The following is a 26,407-nucleotide window of genomic DNA, read 5'->3' on the forward strand; positions in this document are numbered from 1 at the left end:
AAATGAGGAAAGAATTTAATGTTTTTCATTGATGTCAAATCTAGTCTGGAATATTATGTTTGTTTATTTGTTTAATTCCAGTAAATGCTGCTGCTAACATGTGTCATATAATGTCACTTCTCTGGAAGTAAGCCTGTCAGAATCCTTATCCTATACATTTAGAATGTGAAATGGTTCCAGAACTCCAGACATGACAATTCAAAGAAGAGTTTTCTTGAGGTCTCCCTCTCCCTCTCCTTCTCCGTAATACTAGTAATTTTTGTTCATTCCTATGCAGGTCCCCATTTTTGGCTAGCTCCTCTTCAGAACTCTACAGAGCACCTTCCAGTGTCTGGATTCAGTTCGCAATTCCTTCTGAAGTTCAAGTGTAAGCAAATCACACATGTTCCCTTACAAGCAGAAAGATAGTAGTTATAGCTAAAAGCAACTAATTGTGATTCCCCTTCAGTACCAGAAAGAACTGACATCCTTCAAAGGAGATGAAAAGGAAAATAGAATATTGACGACAAGCATCTTTACAAAGATGGGCCTTCACATCACATGTACTCTCCATACCCCAGGAGAATGCATGCTGTTGGAAATGTAAAACAGAAAGCAATAATAAATACCAAGATGCATATTATTCCTTCCCTTAGTGAACAGGTACTGAAAGAATCAGTGGCCTAATGCATTTCTAACCTTTTTAAGACATATTCATTGACCACATCCCAATAAGGAAGAATTAGAATTTGACATGTCCAAACTTATCCATTTTAATTCCAGGTAACTGAGTCATAAAATTTCAAAAACTTTTTATTTAAGCCTTTTGTGACCTAAAACTGAATCATCAATAACAAATAACCACTTTCTAAATACAAAACTGAAATCAGTAAAATATAAACAGAAAACTGGTTGCTACCACATGATCATTACCATTTAATAAACCTGAAAATACTAATTACATGCTTTAGGTATTTTCTTACTTACTTTACTCAGTTAAGCCTTAAGAAAGAAAAAATTACCTAATTGCATTTTAGCATTATATGGAATAATTACTTTAGATTATCCAAGTTACAGCTAAATTATATAAAAAATACTTCTAGTATAGTAATATTTCTGATATGAGCTATTATATAAAATCTTAATTATAGTAGTATTTTTTTCATTTTTAAAAATTTGATTGAAGTATAGTTGACTTACAATGTATTAATTTCTGCTGTACAGCAAAGTGATTGTTATACACATATATATACATATTCTTTTTCATATTCTTTTCCATTACGGTTTATCACAGGATACTGATATAGTTTGCTGGGCTATATAGTAGGACATTGTTGTCTATCCATCCTATATATCACAGTTTTCATCTGCTAATCCCAAACTCACAATCCATCTGTCCCCCAATCCCTTCTCCCCCTTGGCAACCACAGGTCTGTTCTCTATACCTGTGAGTCTGTTTCTATTTCATAGATAAGTTCATTTGCGTTATATTTTATATTCCACATATAAGTGATATCATATGGTATTTGTCTTTTTCTTTCTGACTTACTTCACTTAGTATGATAATCTCTGGGTCCATCCATGTTGCTGCAAATGACATTATTTCTTTCTTTTATGACTGGGTAATATTTCATTGTGTATATATATACCACATCTTCTTTACCCATTCATCTGTCATACAGTAGTTTTTATATACATGGGTTAAGAAAAGACTTCTACTAAGTATTGGTTTAGTCCATTTTCATAACCCAGTTTAAGAACAGGGTCAGAAATAGCCCTGGGGACTGGTGTGGACATAAAAGGGGGATGGTGGCATAGAGATTTGGGAAAAGGACAAGGTTTGAGAAATTCTGACTTTAAAAAGAGCTTTGAAAAAGTAAATATCTTCAACTTTCAGTTAAAGCAAAATTATAAAAATCACAGAACAGATATTATAAGACTAAGAATTGCCAGCAAAGAATAGAAAAATTGAAAACTCACCTTGCTGAGGAAAGCTGCGTCACCTGAGGGTGCAACTTTGCACTGGGCTTGGCACAGCCAAGTAAACTCAAAACCAGAATCAGATGAATGGATAAAGAAGATGTGGCACATATATATAATGGAATATTACTCAGCCATAAAAAGAAATGAAATTGAGTTATTTGTAGTGAGGTGGATGGACATAGAGTCTGTCACACAGAGTGAAGTAAGTCAGAAAGAGAAAAACAAATACCGTATGCTAACACATATATATGGAATCTAAAAAAAAAAAAAAAATGCTCATGAAGAACCTAGGGACAGGAAAGGAATAAAGACGCAGACCTACTAGAGAATGGACTTGAGGATACGGGAAGAGGGAAGGGTAAGCTGAGACAAAGTGAGAGAGTGTCATGGACATATATAAACTACCAAATGTAAAATAGATAGCTAGTGGGAAGCAGCTGCATAGCACAGAGAGATCAGCTCGGTGCTTTTTGACCACCTAGAGGGGTGGGATAGGGAGGGTGGGAGGGAGGGAGACGCAAGAGGGAAGAGATATGGGGTTATATGTATATGTATAACTGATTCACTTTGTTATAAAGCAGAAACTAACACACCATTGTAAAATAATTATACTCCAATAAAGATGTTAAAAAAATAAATAAATAAACAGAATAGGCTAGATAGTACTCACAGCCTAGAAGGACACTTTACAATTCACAAAATAAATTTCTTCACCGATCCTCACTTCCAAGAGGTGTTTGTCACAAGGGTCTTTACATAAAGGCCCTTGAGCAATATACTGGATCTTGTCTTCGAAGAGTTTCATTAAAAAGAAAAAAACCAAAAGATTTCACCATGAAATTGTAAAGTTGAGTTTCTCTGGTGATCAAATTTAATACAGGGATAAAGCTTAAAGAGTTTAAAGAATACTAAGCTTATGTTTGTTTTCCAGTCTTTTTCTCTGCTCATGAATATGTCTTACTTGGGCTTTTGGCAGAGTAGAAGAGGCTTAACCCTATAATGGGGATAAAAATCAAGGATTTTGACCAGAGTAAGTTTGAAAGGGGATTAGCAGCTGATATAAATGGGTGGTTATAAAGAATTTTAAACTTGAAATTCATGGTGAAATTAAAAAAGCAATTATCTTTATTGATATAAGGCCCACTATGTATTACTGAAATAGAGAAACTAAAATCCAATGTTTTATGTGAGTGACACGATGACCTTTTGTTTACATGTGTTAATGTTTTCTCAGGGGTAATATATATTTTCATATTTGTGCAGTATGGTGAATTAAGTTTGTGATAGGAGTTATAAAGATATGTTAAAACATATAAAGATATGTTTTGTGAGTGTTAAAATAAAACTAAACTATTTTTCTCCAACAAGCTTTCTCTCTTAAGAGTAGATAAATATCCTTTGCAAAATCTAAGAGGAAGCAGTAGACTAAGTGCAGACTTAACAATATTGTAAATGAATAACCACTATTTACTATGAGACTAAATTCATCTGAGTGGCTTATAGGGCAAGGTAAAAGAGATGGACCACAGGGCCAAAGAGAAAATGTGACAACAACATGTGGAAATTTCAGAGTATGGTAGGCTAGAAAACAGACCTCTTCAAAGTAGTTGTAGCACACACTCTAATGACTAATCCAGTGATAAGTAGAACGTTGCTTAATACAGTATTCAGAGTGCAAAGAAACAGTTCAACAGCAATAGCAACAGAAACATTATCAACAAACTTTTAGTAAGAATAGTAGTTCTTATATGCAGGAGGTGAATTCTAGCATAAGACTAAAGTACAGAACAAGGAGTTGGATAGGAGTAAAAAGAAAATATCCATCAGAGACTATAAGTATAATTAATTCCCCGTATATACTTAGATAATTGATCCAGTTCTATGTTTTTAAATAAATCTAAACTTGTGTAATAATAGAGAATTAAACATACCTATGTTAGTGGTTAATAGTGTGTTTATTCTTTTCCCTTCAAATAATAATTTGTTGTTTTCTAAAATCTCAAAGTTAATGCTCCTTCAAATAACATTCAATAAACATAAGGCACCTGAAAAATTTCAGTTAAATAGACCATCAAGAGGCAAAGGAATAGTGCTCAATCACAGACTTCTATGAATAAAAGCTGACACACCAACATGGACAATTACACAAGTGGGCTTATATTGTCCCTGCCCCTTGTCTGAGTGGTTAAGATGTTAAAATAGACATATATTAACTGAAAAGGGAAAATAGAAGGGAATGTTATACAACAAATTATTGAAATAGCTTCCCTTTATATCTTGATGAATGCAGTCATCTACATTCATGTTTATTTCCTCAACTCAAATTCGCTTCTCCACTCACTAAACTTTATCTTTCACATTCATTATTTATTAAAATTTGTTTTATTAAAAATTATAGGAAATCTTGTAGTTTTTAGTCCAATAACCTCTTTTCAGTCTTCATGGTACTAACCTCTGTGTGACATTTGACACTGGTGAAGTTTCTACCCACGAGGCTTCTGTGACAGCATTCTCTCCTTGTTTGCTTCTTCCTTATTAGACTGCTCTACCAACTCCTATCTTCTTTTCTTGAGCATCAATGTTGCTCACCAATCCATTCTCAGTATCCCTGTCTTCTCTTCTCAGTTTAGACCCACTTCTTGCATGACCTTATCAGCACCCACATCGCCAGCTATCACACATACACTTCGGATCCTCAAATCAAACTCTCCAGCCCAGAACTCTAACTTCCACTCCACTAATATTCACATGAATGTCATCCAGGAAAATCAGACTCACGATAACAAAAACTTCACTTAAAATTCCCCTCATACTTCTTTCCCTCAAAAACCTGATCCTCCTCCTGAATTCTCCATCTGGGTTAAGAAAATCCCTATCACATTCACAATTCTATCACCAACCTTGGGATCCTATTCTATTCTTTCCCCTTCAGGACCAAGGTGTTATGAAAGCCATCAATTCTGCCTCTTTTCAAATGTATCCTAAGTATCCTTCAAACATGTCCTCTCCAATCCTAATGGCAGGGCCACTGAAGAGGGCCATACTGTGTGCACACTGTGAAGAAGTGTTATCACATGCATGCAACACGTCAGAACCTTGTTTTAGACCCTCGTTGAGTCTCATCTATATTATTGCCATTACCTCCTGTCTAGTCTCCCTGACTCGAACCTTTTCCTTTCCAACTCATCCTTCACACTACTATCACGGTACTTTCCAAAATTCCAATAGAGATTACATAACTTTGTATGGAATACAATGCCTTTTATAATCATACCCAAGTTGAACCTCATTAAATACCACCACCATGTTCGTCTCCCTTGCCCTCCCCCATATCTCAACAACACATTTTCTGTCTGCTCCATGAACATACCTTGTCCTTTTTTCTTTTTAAGATTTTTTTTTGATGTGAACCATTTTTTTTTATTAATTAATTTATTTTTGGCTCTGTTGGGTCTTCGTTTCTGTGCGAGGACTTTCTCTAGTTCTGGCAAGTGGGGGCCACTCTTCATCGCGGTGCGCAAGCCTCTCACTATCGCGGCCTCTCTTGTTGCGGAGCACGGGCTCCAGACGCGCAGGCTCAGTAGTTGTGGCTCACGGGCCTAGTTGCTCTGTGGCATGTGGGATCTTCCCAGACCAGGGCTCGAACCCGTGTCCCCTGCATTAGCAGGCAGATTCTCAACCACTGCACCACCAGGGAAGCCCCATGTGGACCATTTTTAAAGTCTTTATTGATTTTATTACAATATCGCTTCCGTATTATGTTTTGGTTTTTTGGCCATGAGGCAAGTGGGATCTTAGCTCCCTGACTAGGGATCGAACCCACACCCCCTGCCTTGGAAGGTGAAGTCTTAACCACTGGACTGCCAGGGAAGTCCCATACCTTGTCCTTCAATATGATATTATCTTTGGTTCTTTCTCAACTTAAAAAACGTATCCATCCATTTAGATCCACCTCAAAAGTTAACCCATCTGTGATATTTAAACTTCTCTTTCCTAGAAAAAAGTAGTTGTGCTAAACCTGAAAATAGTTGCCCTTAAGCAAGCATCATCTTTCTTTATGAGTTTTTCATTTATACCTAATTTTTTTTTCTATTTATCACTATCTCCTAAGGGTAGGATTCATTCCCTGCTTATATATGAAACACTAGAACTTATAACTGTGCTTCAATTTAAATAAATATTATTTGTTAAATTATAATGAATAAATAATAAGAACATGGCTGTAATATGTCAGGCAAGGGTTAGTTGTATGCAAGGAAAATAAATCAAGGAAAAGTAATGAAGGCAGGAATATATGAGGAATATAAAGTTGTGTTTAAAGAATATTCACCAAAAACTCAAAAAAAATAAATGAACAGAAAACAAACAAAACACCCTCTGCCCCTTGCAGGCAATACTTTAATCATTTTACCTCCTTTCTATATGAGATTGAAGATCATATCAATGTCATTTTTGGCATTAAAAACCTATACACCATGGCAAAGAGCTCACTAAGTAACAAAGTGTAAAAAGAAGAAAAAACTTTGATCTTCATTAAAACTGAGGATTAAAAATATTCCCTTACTACAAACTCTAAAGAATATCAGCCAAATGATGTGATTTCAATAAATTTTAAAAGAGGTATAGGATATGCATACTTCTCTTGTTTGAGGAAATAAGCAGAGTTCTCCAGGGAAAGGTAGGTTCCTTTAGCCCTGAAGGGTAAACCAATGAACTCTTACCTGGAATGGGAAGTTCTTGAGACTGGACACACTAAGAGGAACCCCAAGCCCATGATATATATGGAATGTAGGGCTGCAAAAGGATCCTACCTATACTCATAGATTTTTAAGAGTCAGGTTGTTGTGGTGATAAAATAGAGGACAAATGTTAGGTGGCATTCAACACAGAAGCAGCTGATCTCAGTCATTAAAGAGAAATAGAGAAATCACTACCAAGAAAACCTTGGAATATGAATTACTAACTAGAGACATATGATTTAGGGAAGAGTACAGAACAAAGTTGAGGAGAAAGTATTCAAAGTTAACATATAAGAAAATTCTATCTGTCTGCTATCCCAGCTCATTCCCCACCACTATTTATTTTTCTAGCAAGTAAACTGCCTTCAAAAAATAACCAATGTTCAATAATCCTGGCACCTAGGCATAACATACTCTTAGGGAAAGCATGAAAAACAATTAACTTATCAAACAAAAATCAAATAATACACATCAGAAGATGTAGTATGGCAGGAAATGAGAAGAAAGGCCACACACACATACACACACATACACACGATGAAAGAAAAACGAAGATCTATAAGGCATTAAATAGAAATAAATTACAAACGAATAGGTTATATTCAGGAAAGAAGAGAAAAATAATTATGACAAAACCCACATTAGAAATAACAAAAATGGCAATAGAGATGTAAGAAAATATAGTCACAGAGCATAGAGGTAAACATAAGTAAATAGAGAAAAGAAAAGGAGAAAATGATAAATGAAGATAGAAAGGCGACACTACATGTGAAAATTGTTCCTGAATAAGAAAATAGTAATAATGGCACAGGACAAAATATGTTCAAACATATTACACAAGAACACTTTTCTCATATAAAGACCTGAGTCTGAAGAACTAAATATAATACCATGACCCAGAAAGGGAAAGAGAAATCATAGTACATGATTTACAAAGAGACTAGATGTTTTAGATGTACTAGGTTCATAATTAAATGTCACTTTTTCAAAGATAAACTATTATTTTAGCACCCAGGCAAAAGAGGAAGTCTCCTACAAGAGTGAAAACTAAATTTGGCCTTAGTCTTCTCCACAGAACAGTCCTGGCAAACAGTAAGATGATCTCAGGGGGGAAAAAATGTGACTCGTGAGTTTTATTCTCCAATAAATATAAAGGTAACAAATAAATATAAGACCTCAGAGAATATAAAGTACCATGAGCTCTCTGAAAAATACAATTTGATAACGATACAACTAAGGCTTAAGTAATACGGACTATACTAATAAACAGTAGGTAAACTCTGCAAACCTTAACACAAACAATAAATTCTTCATAGATTCTAGTGGCAATAGTGTAAATAATAATGAGTAAAAAATTGGAAGTTTCAACAGAGAAGTGGAAGTATAAAATATATTTGTATAGATTCCCTCACACAGCAAATAATTAATAGCTACAGTTTAAAGAATATTTTAAAATAATGGATGTTTAATAATAATATTTGAAGGTATGAATGAAATTAGCCAGACTTAGATTTTACTATTCAGATTAGACATTAATAATCAAATTAAGATGTGCAGAGACAAAGTTTTCTCATTTCATACTAGATTGTGAATATCCATTGTCTAAAGTTGTTAAACCAAGAAAGGTTTAGGTATGGAGCCTTACTATTAAATATTTTTGTGTTCCAAATTATATGGCCTTAAAATTTATAAATCAAAAATCTCAGCAGTTGTAAATTAACTGTACTTCAATTTTAAAAATTGTTAAAAAAAAAAAAAAGAGCAAATTGGAAAAAAAAAAAAAACCTCAGGAGACAAAATAACTTCCACAGTATCTGCCCTTCCTTTTTACCCAAAAATTAAGTAGAAAATGAATCACTGAGGATATAAATATTCTACATAATTAATGAGATATATTAATCATATATAAAATCTATTCTTAAATCAAACAGCATATCAAAACTGAAATTATAAAATATCAAGAAATTAAAAACAGTGACTGCTTTCATGAACCAATGGAATATAATTAGTCTTTCTCTGGGGAAAGTACATTCCCCAAATATTTATATTACAAGAAAGGAGAAAGAATTAAGCATTCAACGCAAGAAGTTAGGAAAAGAAAATTAAAATAGATAAGAGAAATAAAAGAGAGAAAATGGAAAAGTAGAAATTAATGAACTTATAAAACAAGAAAAACTGTAGAAGATAAACAAATTCAAGAGCTGGTTCTTTGAAGGGAAAAAAACTACTGGCTTATCTAAACAAGGAAAAAATATCATAAGTACTCAATATCAGAAATACAGCTGGGAAGTAATTAATGATATATATCATTATATAGGTAATCAAAGTATTTTTCACAACTATGTGCCAAAATAATTAAAATTCTGATTAAAAATGAATGACTTTTCAGGAAAATGAATATTACTTAAATTGACCCTAGAAGGGAGGGAAAACGTAAATAAATAAATTGTCTTGAAAAAAGTGGAAAATAATCTCACAGTAGTTTCTCTCTCTCTCTCTCTCTCTCACACACACACACCCCACACACAAACACACACACACACACAAATGTACATAACCAAGGTGTTATCACAGGTGAATTCCATCAAATCCTTATAGGAGAAATAATTCTAATGCTAGTTAAATGTTTCAGAACACAGAGAAGAAAAGCTTCCATATTTCTTTGATGAAGCAAGTAAAATAATGATACCCAAATGTGACGACAGTGGGAAAAAGAAAACCAGAGACTGATCTCATGTATAAATAAAAATGAATATTATAATTTTATAGTGCCCAGAAACATATTAACACAGTAATACCACACAAAAAAGTATGATTTATCCTAGTAATTCCAAGAAATTTCAAATACCATGTATAACCATATAACTTACCACAAGTCAACATTTTAAAAAGCATAATCTCCAGATAGAGAAGTATTCAGTAAAATTCAATATTGTTTTTAAATAATTTAAGTAGAAAAAAGTTTCTTAATTTGATGAATATATCAAACCAAAAGACAGCATCATGTTTAATGTTGAAACCCTAGAAGCAATAGCATAAATTCAGGAACAGCTTACAAATACCACTAGTGCTACACATGTCTGGAAGTACCAAGCAACACAATTTGATAAAAGAAATACACAAGTTATAAAAATTAGAAAAAAAGAGACAAAAAAAGATCACTGATCACAGATCACCATAACAAATACAATAGTAATAATGAAAAGGTTTGAAATACTGTGAGAATTACTAAAATGTGACACAGAGATGAGAACTGAGCAAATGCTGTTGGGAAAATGGTGCCAATAGACTCACTTGACACAAGGCTGCCACAAACTTTTATTTTGTAAAAAATACAATACCTACAATGTGTAATAAAACAAGGTATGCCTGCCAGTTAAAAAAAAACAGAAAGAAAAAAAGAGAAACAACAATAATTGATAATATTGTAATTATATAAGTAGAAAACAGAATTGCATAGACTGAAAATCCATTAGGGTATTGACTGAAGTGGTTGATTATGGAAGTAACCAAATATTCAATAGCTTGCCCCTTTCCCTGAAGAAATGAGTTACAAAAGCACTGAGGGTAGTAGAGGAAGGTAGGCATCAATGCCAGCTGTAGGTTTGGGGAGAATGGTAAGGTGTCCCAATGGACAAGACCAGGATGTGGTGGGCATCCACATGTGGGGTGGGCCTGTGCAAAATATCAGAGGCCAAGAGGGGTAAGGAGAGCAAAGGTGGGAGGGGGACAGGATGTGCCATTGTCGAGTGTAGGACCCTTAGTGGGGATGGGGTGGCAGTAGTATGAAAGATTGGCTACACACAGTGGAACTGATCAAATGTGTTAAGGTTAATAGGAGCAAGGTTTGTTAGTTGAGAGAAGAGAGTTACAAATACAGAAGGCGAAAATGACTGTAGTGTTGTATTGGATTTGAACGAATTGGTGTAAACTCATGGCTTTCAATAGATATAAATTGATATGCAAACAAACATAAAGGTACATTTTTATTGCTTAAATCTGTCCACTGAGAGGGCCTGGGAGCAGTGACACTCTAACATCAATGAACACACATAGTACCCAGAGCTTGATTTTTAAATCTAATTCTGCATTAAAATAAACTAGGGCTCTTTGGGAAAAGAGCTGGTCTGCAGGATCAGGTAGGGAAAAGTACTGAGATGTGCCTGAAAAATCTTACTGCGCCAGAAAGCAAGGAAATGCTTAAACCACCTTAAAGGTGCTCCCAGTGGCCAGACTGAACAATTAAACAATTTGGGCATCAAAATATATAATGATAGTAATTAATTAAAACCCTTTGAATAAACTAGGAAATCATAATTTTACATTGATTGATTAAATATTTCATGAGAAAAGGGGTATTTATATATTTTCAAAATACCTTTTCACACAATACTTATTAATTACAAAAGGGGGAAAAGCAAATTTACAGCAGAGAAGCTCTCTGAGTACCACCTTAGTCAACTGATTAAAGTGAAATTATGTGCCACCTGGTAAGAAGGAAGGAGAACACAGAATCACTTTTATGACATTCCTGCCAAAGATTTCTAACTTGAATCTAATCATAAGGAAATATCAGACAAACCAAACTGAAGCATATTCTTCTAACTAATAGTTTGTAACTCCCAGCATCAAGGTCATGAAAGGCAAGGAAAACTTAAAAACTGTTCCAGACTAAAGGAGATCGAAGAGACAAGACGATGAAATGCAACATGAGATGTTGAATTGGATCCTTTTACTTAAGAACATTAACAGAACAATTGGCTACATTTAAACGGGGTCTAAAGATTAGATTACAGTAATTTATCTGTGTTAAATTTCTGATTTTGATGAATGTATTGTGATTATGTAATAAGAGAATGTCCTTGTTTTTAAGAAATGCATACCAAAATATTTAAGGATGATGGAGTGTCAAATGGCTCTGGAAAAATATATTTCTTTATATTGAATTTACAACATTTCTGTAAAATTGTGGTTTCAAATTCTTTTATTTTTTAAAATTCAATAGCTTTCTCATATGATGACTTTTACAGTTAGAAAATATAGTGAGAAAAAGATCTTCATAATAGTAAGGAAAAAACGTAGAATGCCCAGGAATAAATTTTATTGAGTGTCATGAAAAGGACACTTGCATAACTTGGAAGTAGAAAGGTTGAATAAAGATACCAGTTCCTGAGTAGGAAGACTCAATATCACAAAGATGTCAATTCTTCCTAGGTTAATTTTAAATTTAGCACATTTTCCAATTAAAATACCAAAATGTTTACTTACTGAAGAAGCCCAAAATAGTTTTAAAGTTCACACAGAAAAATAAAAATGGGAGAATAGCCAGAAAATGTCTTTTAAAAAAGAGTAATCAGTAAAGGTTAATCTTACCAGATATTGAAATATAATGCTTCAAAATTACAACAGTTTAACATGAATGCATATATAGACAAGAGATTAGTGGAAAAAGTAAATGATATATTCCAGAAATAGATCCAGAATGCATACAAAAATTTAGTATTTAATAAAAACTGGCATTTCAAATTAGCAGGAAAAAAAGAATTACTCAACAAATGGTGTTAGAAGAGTTGGTTGGTCACTTGCAAAAATATTATGTTGTAGCCTTACATCACTATTCTAATGTAAATGTATTCAAAATAAATTCCAGGTGCGCCAAATATTTAATAAGCTTAATATTGAAACGTAAAATTATATAAATACTAAGAGAAAGCATGGAGGAATTATGTTTAACTCTTGGTATGGAAAAATGACATTCTAAGCAAGAATCAATAACAGAGGACAAAAACTACACAAACATTCTAAAACCTTTGTAGGACACAAAAATCATAAAGACAAAAGAAAAATGCAAACTGAGAAGAATATTTGTAAAGTATATGCCATGCCAAAGGGCTAATTTCTTTTATAAACAGAGTTTTTTTTAAATAAAAGAAAAAATAGAGTGCCGTGAGCAGTGCTGCTGCGCGCAGCATCTGAGGAGCAGCGTCCCGCGCGGCTGTTTCGCACGAGGAGGGCCAGAGGCAAGGCCTCTGCTCTGGGCCCCCTATGAGCAAGGAAAATTAGACGAAGCACAAAGGAAAAGAAAAAAAAAAAAAGCTCATGATTCAAGAAATATATATTGGGTAGGGGCAAGATGGCGGAAGAGTAAGACGCGGAGATCACCTTCCTTCCCACAGATACAGTAGAAATACATCTACACGTGGAACTGCTCCTACAGAACACCCACTGAACGCTGGCAGAAGACGTAAGACCTCCCAAAAGGCAAGAAAATCCCCACGTACTTGGGTAGGGTAAAAGAAAAAAGAAATAACAGAGACAAAAGAATAGGGACGAGACCTGCGCCAGTGGGAGGGAGCCGTGAAGGAGGAAAGGTTTCCAGGCACTAGGAAGCCCCTTTGCAGGCAGAGACTGTGGGTGGCAGAGGGGGGAAGCTTCGGAGCCGCGGAGGAGAGCGCAGCCACAAGGGTGCAGAGGGCAAAGCGGAGAGACTCCCGCACAGAGGCTTGGCACCAAGCAGCACTCACCAGCCCGAGAGGCTTGTCTGCTCACCCGCCGGGGCGGGCGGGGGCTGGGAGCTGAGGCTCGGGCTTTGGTTCTAGCCGGAGGGAGTCCGGGAAAAAGTCTGCAGCTGCCGAAAAGGCAAGAGACTTTTTCTTGCCTCTTTGTTTCGCGGCGCGCAAGGAGAGGGGATTCAGAGTGCTGCCTAAACGAAATCCAGAGACGGGTGCAAGCCGCGGCTATCAGCGTGGACCCCACAGCAACAGGGGCGCAGAGGGAAAAACGGAGAGATTCCCGCACAGAGGCTCAGCGCCGAGCAGCGCTCACCAGCCCGAGAGGCTTGTCTGCTCACCCGCTGGGGCAGGCGGGGCTGGGAGCTGAGGCGCGGGCTTCAGTCGGATCGCAGGGAGAGGACTGGGGTTGGCGGCGTGAACACAGCCTGAAGGGGTTGGCGTGCCGCGGCGAGCCGGGAGGGAGCCGGAGAGGAGGTCTGCAGCCGCCGAAGAGGCAAGAGACTTTTTCTTGCCTCTTTGTTTCGCGGCGCGCAAGGAGAGGGAATTCAGAGCGCTGCCTAGACAAACTCCAGAGGCGGGCGCGAGCCACGGCTAACAGCGCGGACCCCAGAGATGGGCGCGAGCCGCGGCATCAGCGCGGACCCCAGAGACTGGTAGGAAACGCTAAGGCTGCTGCTGCCGCCACCAAGAAGCCTGTGTGCGAGCACAGGTCACTCTCCACACTGCCCCTCCCGGGAGCCAGTGCAGCTCGCCACTGCCAGGCTCCCGTGATCCGGGGACAACTTCCCCGGGGGAACACACTGCGCGCCTCAGGCTGCTGCAATGTCACGACGCCTCTGACGCCGCAGGCTTGCCCCGCCTCCTCTGTACCGCTCCCTCCCCCGGCCTGAGTGAGCCAGAGCCCCCCGAAGCAGCTGCTCCTTTAACCCCGTTCTGTCTGGGCGGGGAACGGACGCCCTCAGGTGACGTACATGCAGAGGCGGGTCCAAATCCAAAGCTGAACTCTGGGAGCTGTACGAACAAAGAAGAGAAAGGGAAATCTCCCCCAGCAGCCTCAGAAGCAGCGGATTAAAGCTCCACAAACAACTTGATGTGCCTGCATCTGTTGAATACCTGAATAGACAACGAATCATCCCAAATTCAAAAGGTGGACTTTAGGAGCAGGATATATTAATTTCCCCTATTCCTTTTTTTGTGACTGTATATGTGTATGCTTCTGGGTGAGATTTTGTCTGTATAGCTTTGCTTTCACCATCAGTCCTAGGGTTAGGTGCGTCAATTTTTTTTTTTTTACTTAAAAAATTCTTTTTTCCTAATATATGTTTTCTTAATAATTTTTTCCGTATTTTCTATTTTTAGAAATTAAAAAAAATTTTAATAAGTTTTTCATATTTTTTATTTTAAAAAATTAAAAATTTTTTTCTTAATAAATTTTTTTCTTAAAAAATTTTTTCTTATTTTTTACTATAAAAAATTAATAAATCTATTTTTAAAAATTAAAAAAAAATTTTTTCTGAATACATTTACTCTTAATAATTTTTTTTCTTATTTTTTATTATAATAGCTTTATTTTATCTTATTTTATCCTCTTTTTATCTTTCTATTTTTTTCTCCCTTATATTCTGAGCTGTGTGGATGAAAGGCTCTTGGTGCTCCAGCCAGGCATCAGGGCTGTGCCTCTGAGGTGGGAGAGCCAACTTCAGGACAATGGTCCACAAGAGACCTACCAGCTCCACGTAATACCAAATGGCAAAAATCTCGCAGAGATCTCCATCTCAACATCAAGACCCAGCTTCACTCAACGACCAGCAAGCTACAAGGCTGGACACCCTATGCCAAACAACTAGCAAGACAGGAACACAGCCCCATCCATTAGCAGGGAGGCTGCCTAAAATCATAAGGCCACAGACACCCCAAAATACACCACCAGACGTGGACGTGCCCACCAAAAAGACAAGATTCAACCTCATCCACCAGAAGACAGGCAATAGTCCCCTCCACAATGAAGCCTACACAACCCACTGAACCAACCTTACCCACTGGGGACAGATACCAAAAACAACGGGAACTACGAACCTGCAGCCTGTGAAAAGGAGACCCCAAACACAGTAAGATAAGCAAAATGAGACGACAGAAAAACACACAGCAGATGAAGGAGCAGGGTCAAAACACACCAGACCTAACAAATGAAGAGGAAATAGGTAGTCTACCTGAAAAAGAATTCAGAATAATGATAGTAAGGATGATCCAAAATCTTGGAAATAGAATAGACAAAATGCAAGAAACATTTAACAAGGACATAGAAGAACTAAAGAGGAACCAAGCAACGATGAAAAACACAATAAATGAAATTAAAAATACTCTAGATGGGATCGATAGCAGAATAACTGAAGCAGAAGAAAGGATAAGTGACCTGGAAGATAAAATGGTGGAAATAACTACTGCAGAGCAGGATAAAGAAAAAAGAATGAAAAGAACTGAGGACAGTCTCAGAGACCTCTGGGACAACATTAAACGCAACAACATTCGAATTATAGGGGTCCCAGAAGAAGAAGAGAAAAAGAAAGGGACTGAGAAAATATTTGAAGAGATTATAGTTGAAAACTTCCCTAATATGGGAAAGGAAATAGTTAATCAAGTCCAGGAAGCCCAGAGAGTCCCATACAGGATAAACCCAAGGAGAAACACGCCAAGACACATATTAATCAAACTGTCAAAAATTAAATATAAAGAAAACATATTAAAAGCAGCAAGGGAAAAACAACAAATAACACACAAGGGAATCCCCATAAGGTTAACATCTGATCTTTCAGCAGAAACTCTGCAAGCCAGAAGGGAGTGGCAGGATATACTTAAAGTGATGAAGGAGAAAAACCTACAACCAAGATTACTCTACCCCGCAAGGATCTCATTCAGATGTGATGGAGAAATTAAAACCTTTACAGACAAGCAAAAGCTGAGAGAGTTCAGCACCACCAAACCAGCTTTACAACAAATGCTAAAGGAACTTCTCTAGGCAAGAAACACAAGAGAAGGAAAACACCTACAATAACAAACCCAAAACATTTAAGAAAATGGGAATAGGAACATACATATCGATAATTACCTTGAATGTAAATGGATTAAATGCTCCCACCAAAAGACACAGGCTGGCTGAATGGATACAAAAACAAGACCCATATATATGCTGTCTACAAGAGACCCACTTCAGACCTAGAGACACATACAGACTGAAAGTGAGGGGATGGAAAAAGATATTCCATGCAAATGGAAATCAAAAGAAAGCTGGAGTAGCAATTCTCATATCAGACAAAATAGACTTTAAAATAAAGACTATTACAAGAGACAAAGAAGGACACTATATAATGATCAAGGGATCGATCCAAGAGGAAGGTATAACAATTGTAAATATTTATGCACCCAACATAGGAGCACCTCAATACATAAGGCAAGTACTAACAGCCATAAAAGGGGAAATCGACAGCAACACAATCATAGTAGGGGACTTTAACACCCCACTTTCACCAATGGACAGATCATCCAAAATGAAAATAAATAAGGAAACACAAGCTTTAAATGATACATTAAACAAGATGGACTTAATTGATATTTATAGGACATTCCACCCAAAAACAACAGAATACACATTTTTCTCAAGTGCGCATGGAACATTCTCCAGGATAGGTCATATCTTGGGTCACAAATCAAGCCTTGGTAAATTTAAGAAAATTGAAATCGTATCAAGTATCTTTTCCGACCACAACGCTATGAGACTAGATATCAATTACAGGAAAAGATGTGTAAAAAATACAAACACATGGAGGTTACACAATACACTACTTAATAACGAAGTGATCACTGAAGAAATCAAAGGGGAAATCAAAAAATACCTAGAAACAAATGACAATGGAGGTACGACGACCCAAAACCTATGGGACGCAGCAAAAGCAGTGCTAAGAGGGAAGTTTATAGCAATACAAGCCTACCTCAAGAAACAGGAAACATCTCGAATAAACAACCTAACCTTGCACCTAAAGCAATTAGAGAAAGAAGAACAAAAAAACCCCAAAGCTAGCAGAAGGAAAGAAATCATAAAGATCAGGTCAGAAATAAATGAAAAAGAAATGAAGGAAACAATAGCAAAAATCAATAAAACTAAAAGCTAGTTCTTTGAGAAGATAAACAAAATTGATAAACCATTAGCCAGACTCATCAAGAGAAAAAGGGAGAAGAGTCAAATCAATAGAATTAGAAATGAAAAAGGAGAAGTAACCACTGACACTGCAGAAATACAAAAGATCATGAGAGATTACTACAAGCAACTCTACACCAATAAAATGGACAACCTGGAAGAAATGGACAGATTCTTAGAAATGCACAAACTGCCGAGACTGAACCAGGAAGAAATAGAAAATATGAACAGACCAATCACAAGCACTGAAATTGAAACTGTGATTAAACACCTTCCAACAAACAAAAGCTCAGGACCAGATGGCTTCACAGGTGAATTCTATCAAACATTTAATGAAGAGTTAACACCTATCCTTCTCAAACTCTTCCAAAATATTGCAGAGGGAGGAACACTCCCAAACTCATTCTACGAGGCCACCATCACCCTGATACCAAAACCAGACAAAGATGTCACCAACAAAGAAAACTACAGGCCAATATCACTGATGAACATTGATGCAAAAATCCTCAACAAAATACTCGCAAACAGAATCCAACAGCACGTTAAAAGGATCATACACCATGATTAAGTGGGGTTTATCCCAGGAATGCAAGGATTCTTCAATATACGTAAATCAATCAATGTGATACACCATATTAACAAATTGAAGGAGAAAAACCATATGATCATCTCCATAGATGCAGAGAAAGCTTTCGACAAAATTCAACACCCATTTATCATAAAAGCCCTGCAGAAAGTAGGCATAGAGGGAACTTTCCTCAACATAATAAAGGCCATATATGACAAACCCACAGCCAACATCATCCTCAATGGTGAAAAACTGAAACCATTTCCACTAAGATCAGGAACAAGACAAGGTTGCCCACTCTCACCACTATTATTCAACATAGTTTTGGAAGTGTTAGCCACAGCAATCAGAGAAGAAAAAGAAATAAAAGGAATCCAAATCGGAAAAGAAGAAGTAAAGCTGTCACTGTTTGCAGATGACATGATACTATACATAGAGAATCCTAAAGATGCTACCAGAAAACTCCTAGAGCTAATCAATGAATTTGGTAAAGTAGCAGGATACAAAATTAATGCACAGAAATCTCTTGCATTTCTATACACTAATGACGAAAAATCTGAAAGTGAAATTAAGAAAACACTCCCGTTTACCATTGCAACAAAAAGAATAAAATATCTAGGAATAAACCTACCTAAGGAGACAAAAGACCTGTATGCAGAAAATTATAAGACACTGATGAAAGAAATTAAAGATGATACAAATAGATGGAAAGATATACCATGTTCCTGGATTTGAAGAATCAACATTGTGAAAATGACTCTACTACCCAAAGCAATCTACAGATTCAATGCAATCCCTATCAAACTACCACTGGCATTTTTCACAGAACTAGAAAAAAAAATTTCACAATTTGTATGGAAACACAAAAGACCCCGAATAGCCAAAGCAATCTTGAGAACGAAAAATGGAGCTGGGGGAATCAGGCTCCCTGACTTCAGACTATATTACAAAGCTACAGTAATCAAGACAGTTTGGTACTGGCACAAAAACAGAAATATTGATCAATGGAACAGGATAGAAAGCCCAGAGATAAACCCACGCACATATGGTCACCTTATCTTTGATAAAGGAGGCAAGCATATACAGTGGAGAAAAGACAGCCTCTTCAACAAGTGGTGCTGGGAAAATTGGACAGGTACATGTAAAAGTATGAAATTAGAACACTCCCTGACACCATGCACAAAAATAAACTCCAAATGGATTAAAGACCTAAGTGTAAGACCAGACACTATCAAACTCTTAGAGGAAAACATAGGCAGAACACTCTATGACATACATCACAGCAAGATTCTTTTTGACCCAGCTCCCAGAGAAATGGAAATAAGAACACAAATAAACAAATGGGACCTAATGAAACTTAAAAGCTTTTGCACAGCAAAGGAAACCATAAACAAGACCAAAAAACAACCATCAGAATGGGAGAAAATATTTGCAAATGAAGCAACTGACAAAGGATTAATCTCCAAGATTTACAAGCAGCTCATGCAGCTCAATAATAAAAAAACGAACAACCCAATCCAAAAATGGGCAGAAGACCTAAATAGACATTTCTCCATAGAAGATATACAGATGGCCTACAGACACATGAAGGAATGCTCAACATCATTAATCATTAGAGAAATGCAAATCAAAACTACAATGAGATATCATCTCACACCGGTCAGAATGACCATCATCAAAAAATCTAGAAACAATAAATGCTGGAGAGGCTGTGGAGGAAAGGGAACTCTCTTGCACTGTTGGTGGGAATGTAAATTGATACAGCCACTATGGAGAACAGTATGGAGGTTCCTTAAAAAACTACAAATAGAACTACCATACGACCCAACAATCCCACTACTGGGCATATACCCTGAGAAAACCATAGGTCAAAAAGTGTCATGTACCACAATGTTCATTGCAGCTCTATTTACAATAGCCAGGACATGGAAGCAACCTAAATGTCCATCGACAGATGAATGGATAAAGAAGATGTGGCACATATATACAATGGAATATTACTCAGCCATAAAAAGAAATGAAATGGAGGTATTCGTAATGAGGTGGATGGAGTTAGAGTCTGTCATACAGAGTGAAGTAAGTCAGAAAGAGAAAAACAAATACAGTATGCTAACACATATATACGGAATCTAAGGAAAAAAAAAAGGCCATGAAGAACCTAGTGGCAAGACGGGAATAAAGACACAGACCTACTAGAGAATGGACTTGAGGATATGGGGAGGGGGTGGGGTGAGATGTGACAGGGTGAGAGAGTGTCATGGACATATATACACTACCAAATGTAAAATAGATAGCTAGTGGGAAGCAGCCGCATAGCACAGGGAGATCAGCTCGGTGCTTTGTGACCACCTAGAGGGGTGGGATGGGGAGGGTGGGAGGGAGGGAGACCCAAGAGGGAAGAGATATGGGAACATATTGTATATGTATAATTGATTCACTTTGTTATAAAGCAGAAGCTAACACACCATTGTAAGGCAATTATACTTCAATAAAGATGTTTAAAAAAAAATAAAATAAAGAAAAAATAAACCTCAGTGAATAGTCAAGGGACATAAACAGGCTGTTCACATAGATACAAATGGCCACAAATATATGAAAAGATTCTAAACCTCACTCTTTAAGAAAAGTGAACTTAAAGAGCAATTAAAACTGTTTTCAATTAATTTATTGGCAAAACATGTGTTTTATAGTACATGATATTAGCATAAACGTTGTAAAATAGAAGTTCGTATACACTGATGGTAGAACTAGAAATTTAGTACAACCTCTTTGGAAGACAATTTGTCAGTAGTTATCAAATTAAAATGCACACATTCTTTGTCCTTGAAGTTCTGTTGAAACACTTGCTTACCAACTTAAAAAGATACATACAGAATGTTTATTTGATTTAAACAGCAAAACTTGCTAGAAACAAATTCCCACCATATTAGTTAGGATCCAGTAGCCAGGAAACAGAAACCATATCAGTATTTTTAATGGAAAAAAATTGATACAAAGAACTCTTAGGTGTTAGAAAACTGAAAAGAAAAAAAAAGGGAACACCAAATATCATGCAGAAAGCATCTACCACCCCTATTTCAGCTGATGAAACAAAGGAAAGAGGTTTAATTACCAAAATTTAGAAGCTTGGAGAAATGGCCCTACAAAGCTGAGACACGTCCCTCTGAGGACAGGACGTGTAGTAGTAGCTGGCACTGAATTTTTGAGGGGGTGCAATGGGGCTATTTCTGAGAATGTTGGTAAAACTGCAAATGGAATAAACTACTGCTGCTGGAACAAACAGCCACGGCTTGGGTGAAAAAGACATTGCTGGAGAGACACTCGCAAGAAGCAAACCAGAAACAGAAATCAAAAGAATGAACACTTTCCGTAACTTTCCTCCTGCCTTTCAATCCCCCTCTAACACCTGCTATTGACAGAGCTTAATAGGAAGCCACCTGGCTTCCTGGGAAAAACTGGTTTGCAGAGTCCCAGCCCCAACCTCATGAAGCAGAATATAAAAGGGTGGACTTGAAGATGAGACACAATAATTTAAACATCCATTAGTAGCATTTTGGTGTACTCAAGCAATGAAATACAATGTAACCACTAAAATAAATATATATATACACATATAAACATGAATATGCATGGAAAACTTCAAGGAAAATATTTTTATGATAGTTACTTCTGAGGATAAGATCAGGAGTATGAGTTGGGAGGAAGACTCACTCAAATTTTAATATATTCTTGTGCCTGAGGCATATGCTATTTATGTAATAATTTGTAAAAGAGAACTATTCACCAAAATTCCCATATATTGTGAGACTTGTTCATTTTTCTGTCAATTTACTAAACACTTGTATGCTAGGCATTGGAGAAACAAATGTGAGGGATAACCACTTATTTCTAGATATTCATCTAATTAGAATCATAGCCCTAAGGCACAAGTATATGAGGTTTCTAAGTGAAGTTAAGGGTGATAAGGATAGAAAGGGTGTAGAGAAAGTGCTAAAGGAGTTCAGAGATATGGAAGAGATTACTTCATACCGGAGGGCAGTGGTCTCCAACCTTTTTGGTACCAGGGACCGGTTTCATGGAAGACAAGTTTTCCACTGACCAGGGTGGCAGGGTTGCGGGGGTTAGATGGTTCAGGTGTTAATGCGAGCAGTGGGGAGCGGCAGATGAAGCTTTGCTCGCTCGCTCACCCACCGCTCACCTCCTGCTATGCGGCCCAGTTCCTAACAGGCCCCGGACTGGTACCAGTCCACAGCCCGGGGGTTGGAGATCTCTGCTGGAGAGGACAGGAGAGTCTTTATGGAGATTAAAGTCATTGAGCAGAACTTTGAAGAATTGGAATGATAGGAACAAATAGAGCAAGATAGAAGGGAACCCCAGAGGAAACATGAGCTAAGGCAGGAGGGTATGGTGAGGAGTATAATGGTGTAACTCAAGGAGTAACTTTCCCCTCAGCATGAGAACTCTCCAGCTCTATTTACGAGAGACCAGATAGTGTTAACCAGATTGCTAGGGAACATTGCTTATGATAACAATGATGCCTGATTGATGAGTTGTACCTGTACTAAGACAAACTAGTGATGATCTGCAAGTACCTGAGCCTCTGAAATGGGCTTCCCTGAGAACAGTGATTCTTGTAACTGAGAAGTTCTATGCCTATGGAATTTTTATAGGCCATGGTTATAAAAATTGGCTCCTGCAGGTATGAATTTTAAGCCAAGGCTATTTATCACCTGCCCTTTGTGACTCTCATTACCTTGAACCTGAACTACCACCTTGGGGGGCCAAAGAGGACTGTGTGGGCTACTGCCTAGGCAGCTGTGAGAACTGCTTCCACAAAAGGGAAACACCTGATTCTGTCCTCTGGAAGACTGTGATTCTATCCTATATCTTTCTGAGCACAGGTGCCAAATATGGTCATGTGAATGTTTACTTGGACCAAGAAAGCCCTCTTGTCCCCCTGAGCAGTGATGCAGATGGGTTTAAAGAACGTCAATCAAAACATTTTAGCTACAGTGGAGAGTTCAGTCAATAGCAGTGTAAAGTCTAGGACATGAAAGACAGATTTTAGCCAAATTATGAAAAGTTTAAATGTCAGATTGAGGGAAATGGATTGTAATCTAAGTTTTGGAGGCAAGTAAGACCCTGATATCTTTTGAGCAGAGAATTAATATGATCAAATTCAATTTTTAATCATCATATCAGAAAGGAAATCTGGTCCACAATATATGTTGGAAGGAAGGTGATAGAGGATCCAGATGGCTGAGGGATTGATAACAGAGGACTGATGCAGGAGGTACTTCTGAGACTGACTGCTGAGAACAGAACAGCAGCCTGACACTGAGGGGTGACCTGGTGTGACCTCTAGTGGAGAGAACTGATTTGCAATGCATTGCAATTCCTTCAAGGTTTCCAGCCTGAACACCACAGTCATGATTAAGCTCAAGTTTAAGTTAACATAACAATTTCTAAAGGCCATTCAAGATCTTCTAACAGAAAGTAAGAGCACATTGAGATAGTTATAACGGTGGTAAGAAAAAAAAGTAGAAACAGTGCTTTTTCAATAAAATATTCATCCTTTCTCCTTTGGGATTTAAAAAAAGATAAAAGTGACTTTTACACTGAAAAATAGAGAAAATAATTTTCAAATATTTCCTTTCCTAAATTATCTGATGGTATTTTCCATAGGGTCTATTATTGATTACACAAACACAGAGACATACACAAACATTCAACCACTTTTTTATCTTTTATTCCTTCTTGGAATATCCATTCTCATCTCTTTCAGCTGTTTTTCATCCTTGCTTTCTTTATACATTACAAAGTCTGCTTCTTCACTGACAAACCCCCCCCCCCTTTTTTCTTATTTTTACTCCTGAATGGTGTAAAACTTTAAAATGGAGCAATATTCACCTTTCCAGATAAATATATATCTTGAAACTCCTTTAATCTTTAGCTGCTAAAGAACTGAAAACTCTCAAATTACGGGAAATGCCCGTGAAGTTTTAGGAATGATGGCACCATTATTTCAGGTTTTCTGTAAATGTATGCCCATAACATGAAAGAAAAGAGCAAAGGAAAACTTTCACTTAGGAGTAGTATCTTGTTTCTAAATTCCTTCAAGTGTCTCTGGTCTTCTCTTGAATGCTTTTTTTTTCTTTTCTTCTTCTTCTACAGCCTCACATGTTGGAAGAAGCAAAATGTACCTACAAATATCTTGTGAACTTGAAAGCCTTTTGTTACTGGGAAAACAAACAAACAAAAACCCTTTGGTTAAAGCACAGAAATTCTTTCTACCAGATAAACCAGTAGGCAAAATGTAAAGCACATTTTTGAAATTGTCCTCTCTTAGAAAGATAAGCCTAATAAGCATGAATAAAATAAATGTATAGCTTATTAACCCAAAAAAAGTATCTAACTGGACCACACTCCTAATCGTAAGTATGAAAGGGTTTCCTCCAGCCAAATGCTAAAATATAGCTCCCTGTCTCCTTAAAAAAAAAAATTTAAGACATCTTTCTTCCTTTTGTCTCTTCAGGAAGTCAACTTCTAATAACAATGGGTCAAGCATGTCCCTAGGCCAGATGCTATTTCATGTAGGTGGTAAAACTACTGCAGGTTTTGCTAACTGCAAGGTTTTTAAAACAATTCTCATCCAGAGTAAAAAGTGGCATGACTTTTTTGCTTTTGAGAACAATCACCTCTTTCCTAGCATAAACATGCTATGAAGAATCCAGAGACACAAGTCAGAGAGACTATAGAAGGAGAAGACTTGGAAGTTTCAAAGAAAATATTTGTAAGTGACTCAAGAAGCTTAACTGCTTGGAGTGTTTTTGAGTCTGAACTTCAGAGTTAAGCAGACAGCACTGGAGGGGTGTTTGAAGATGAGGATATATTCTCTTCCTTAAATCTAAAGTGTCAAAGCAGTGAAAATGGCAAAATTCAACAAATGCATAACCATCATTTAACTAGTAAACTGTGCAGGGGATTTCAGGGTAGTGGGCAAGAAGGAAACCAGAGTGCTGCTGACACTCTGGTTTGTTGTTGTTTTCACGAGTAGAGAAAATTCATTACATAGATGATACTATGAAGAGTCTCTACCACTTGACAACGATGTGAACTTTAACATGAAACTTAAGCCTCACTATGCCTAACTGTAAAATAGACCATGTGTTAGTTTTCTATTGCCACTGTAAAAATTACCACCAACCTACGGGCTTAAAGACAACACAACATTATTATCTTACAGTTTTGGAAGTCAGAAGTCTGAAATAGGTCTCACTAAGCTAAAATCAAGCTGTCAGCAGGACTGTATTCCTTCTGGAAGTTCTAGGGGAGAATCCATTTCTTTGCCTTTTCCAGCTTCTAGGGGCCACCTGAATTCCTTGGCTCATGGCTCCCTTCCATCTTCAAAGCCAGTAATGGCCAGTCAAACCTTTCTCATCCTGCATCTGACTCATAAATGCTTCCTCCTTCCACCCAGAAGGACTCTTGTTATTACAGTGGGACCAGCAGATAATCCAGAATACTCCCCCATCTCAACGTCAGCTGTTTAGCAACCTCAATTCCATCTTCCATTCCTCTTCATTCCACTTGCCAAGAAGCATAGCATCTTCACAGGTTCAGAGGATTAGGACATGGACATCATTGAAGGCCATTGTTCTGCCTACAACAGAGCTCATAGGTTCATTGTGGGAAATAAATGAAATAACAACATAACATGCAAAATTCTCACAAAATGCTTATAGAAAGCCCTCAATAAACATTATTCACATATAAAATGTATAGAGAAGATAGACATGACTCACTAAATGTAACCTAGCTAAGTACATTCAAAGTAAACCAGAATGTATATAATGCCTAGATTTTCCTTAAGGTCCTTAACTGAGCCTTCCTATTTATGTCCATTACATTTTGAATCAGTCCCTTTTATATCTCCTTTATCATTCAGGTTCAGTCGTATTATGGATTGAAAACATTCTCACGTATGTTTTCCTGAGGTCATTGTTTCAGCAGTGACGATAGAGTTCGCTAAGGGAAATTGCCGACTTGCTAGAGTTAGCAAAAAGACACAGTTACTGAGCAAGCAGGACACGTCTCCAAAGAGAAGTCACACATAGAACATCAAGCAGGAACCTCTGAAGGGAAAATTGGGAGCTCCACTGCTTTCCATTATGCTCTATTCAGTTCTGAGACCTAAATTGCTGCTGATTTTTCATCTTTTAATCACTTCACACAAGTTAAGTGTCCTTGGGAGACACTACAGAGGGTAGCACATATCTCATTCCATTGATACTAAATTAATTTGATCTTTTAACTCCCAGATACGGCACTTCCTAGGCTGCTAAAAAAGAAACCATCTTAGGGTGACTTTTTTCTGCACAGTAGAAACTGTGTTTTATGGCAAAATTACTTTTAATATTTATTTCAACTCGCA

At 37.1% G+C, this 26,407-nt stretch overlaps 1 protein-coding gene across 1 annotated transcript in view; it reads right to left on the reverse strand.

The window, feature by feature from the left end:
• CNBD1 (cyclic nucleotide binding domain containing 1) overlaps window positions 1–26,407 on the reverse strand; it is a 414,652-nt gene that overhangs the window by 387,083 nt on the left and 1,162 nt on the right. The gene's annotated exons all lie outside the window — the stretch shown is intronic.

This window comes from Balaenoptera ricei, chromosome 17 (assembly GCF_028023285.1).
Source record: "Balaenoptera ricei isolate mBalRic1 chromosome 17, mBalRic1.hap2, whole genome shotgun sequence".
NCBI lineage: Eukaryota > Metazoa > Chordata > Mammalia > Artiodactyla > Balaenopteridae > Balaenoptera > Balaenoptera ricei.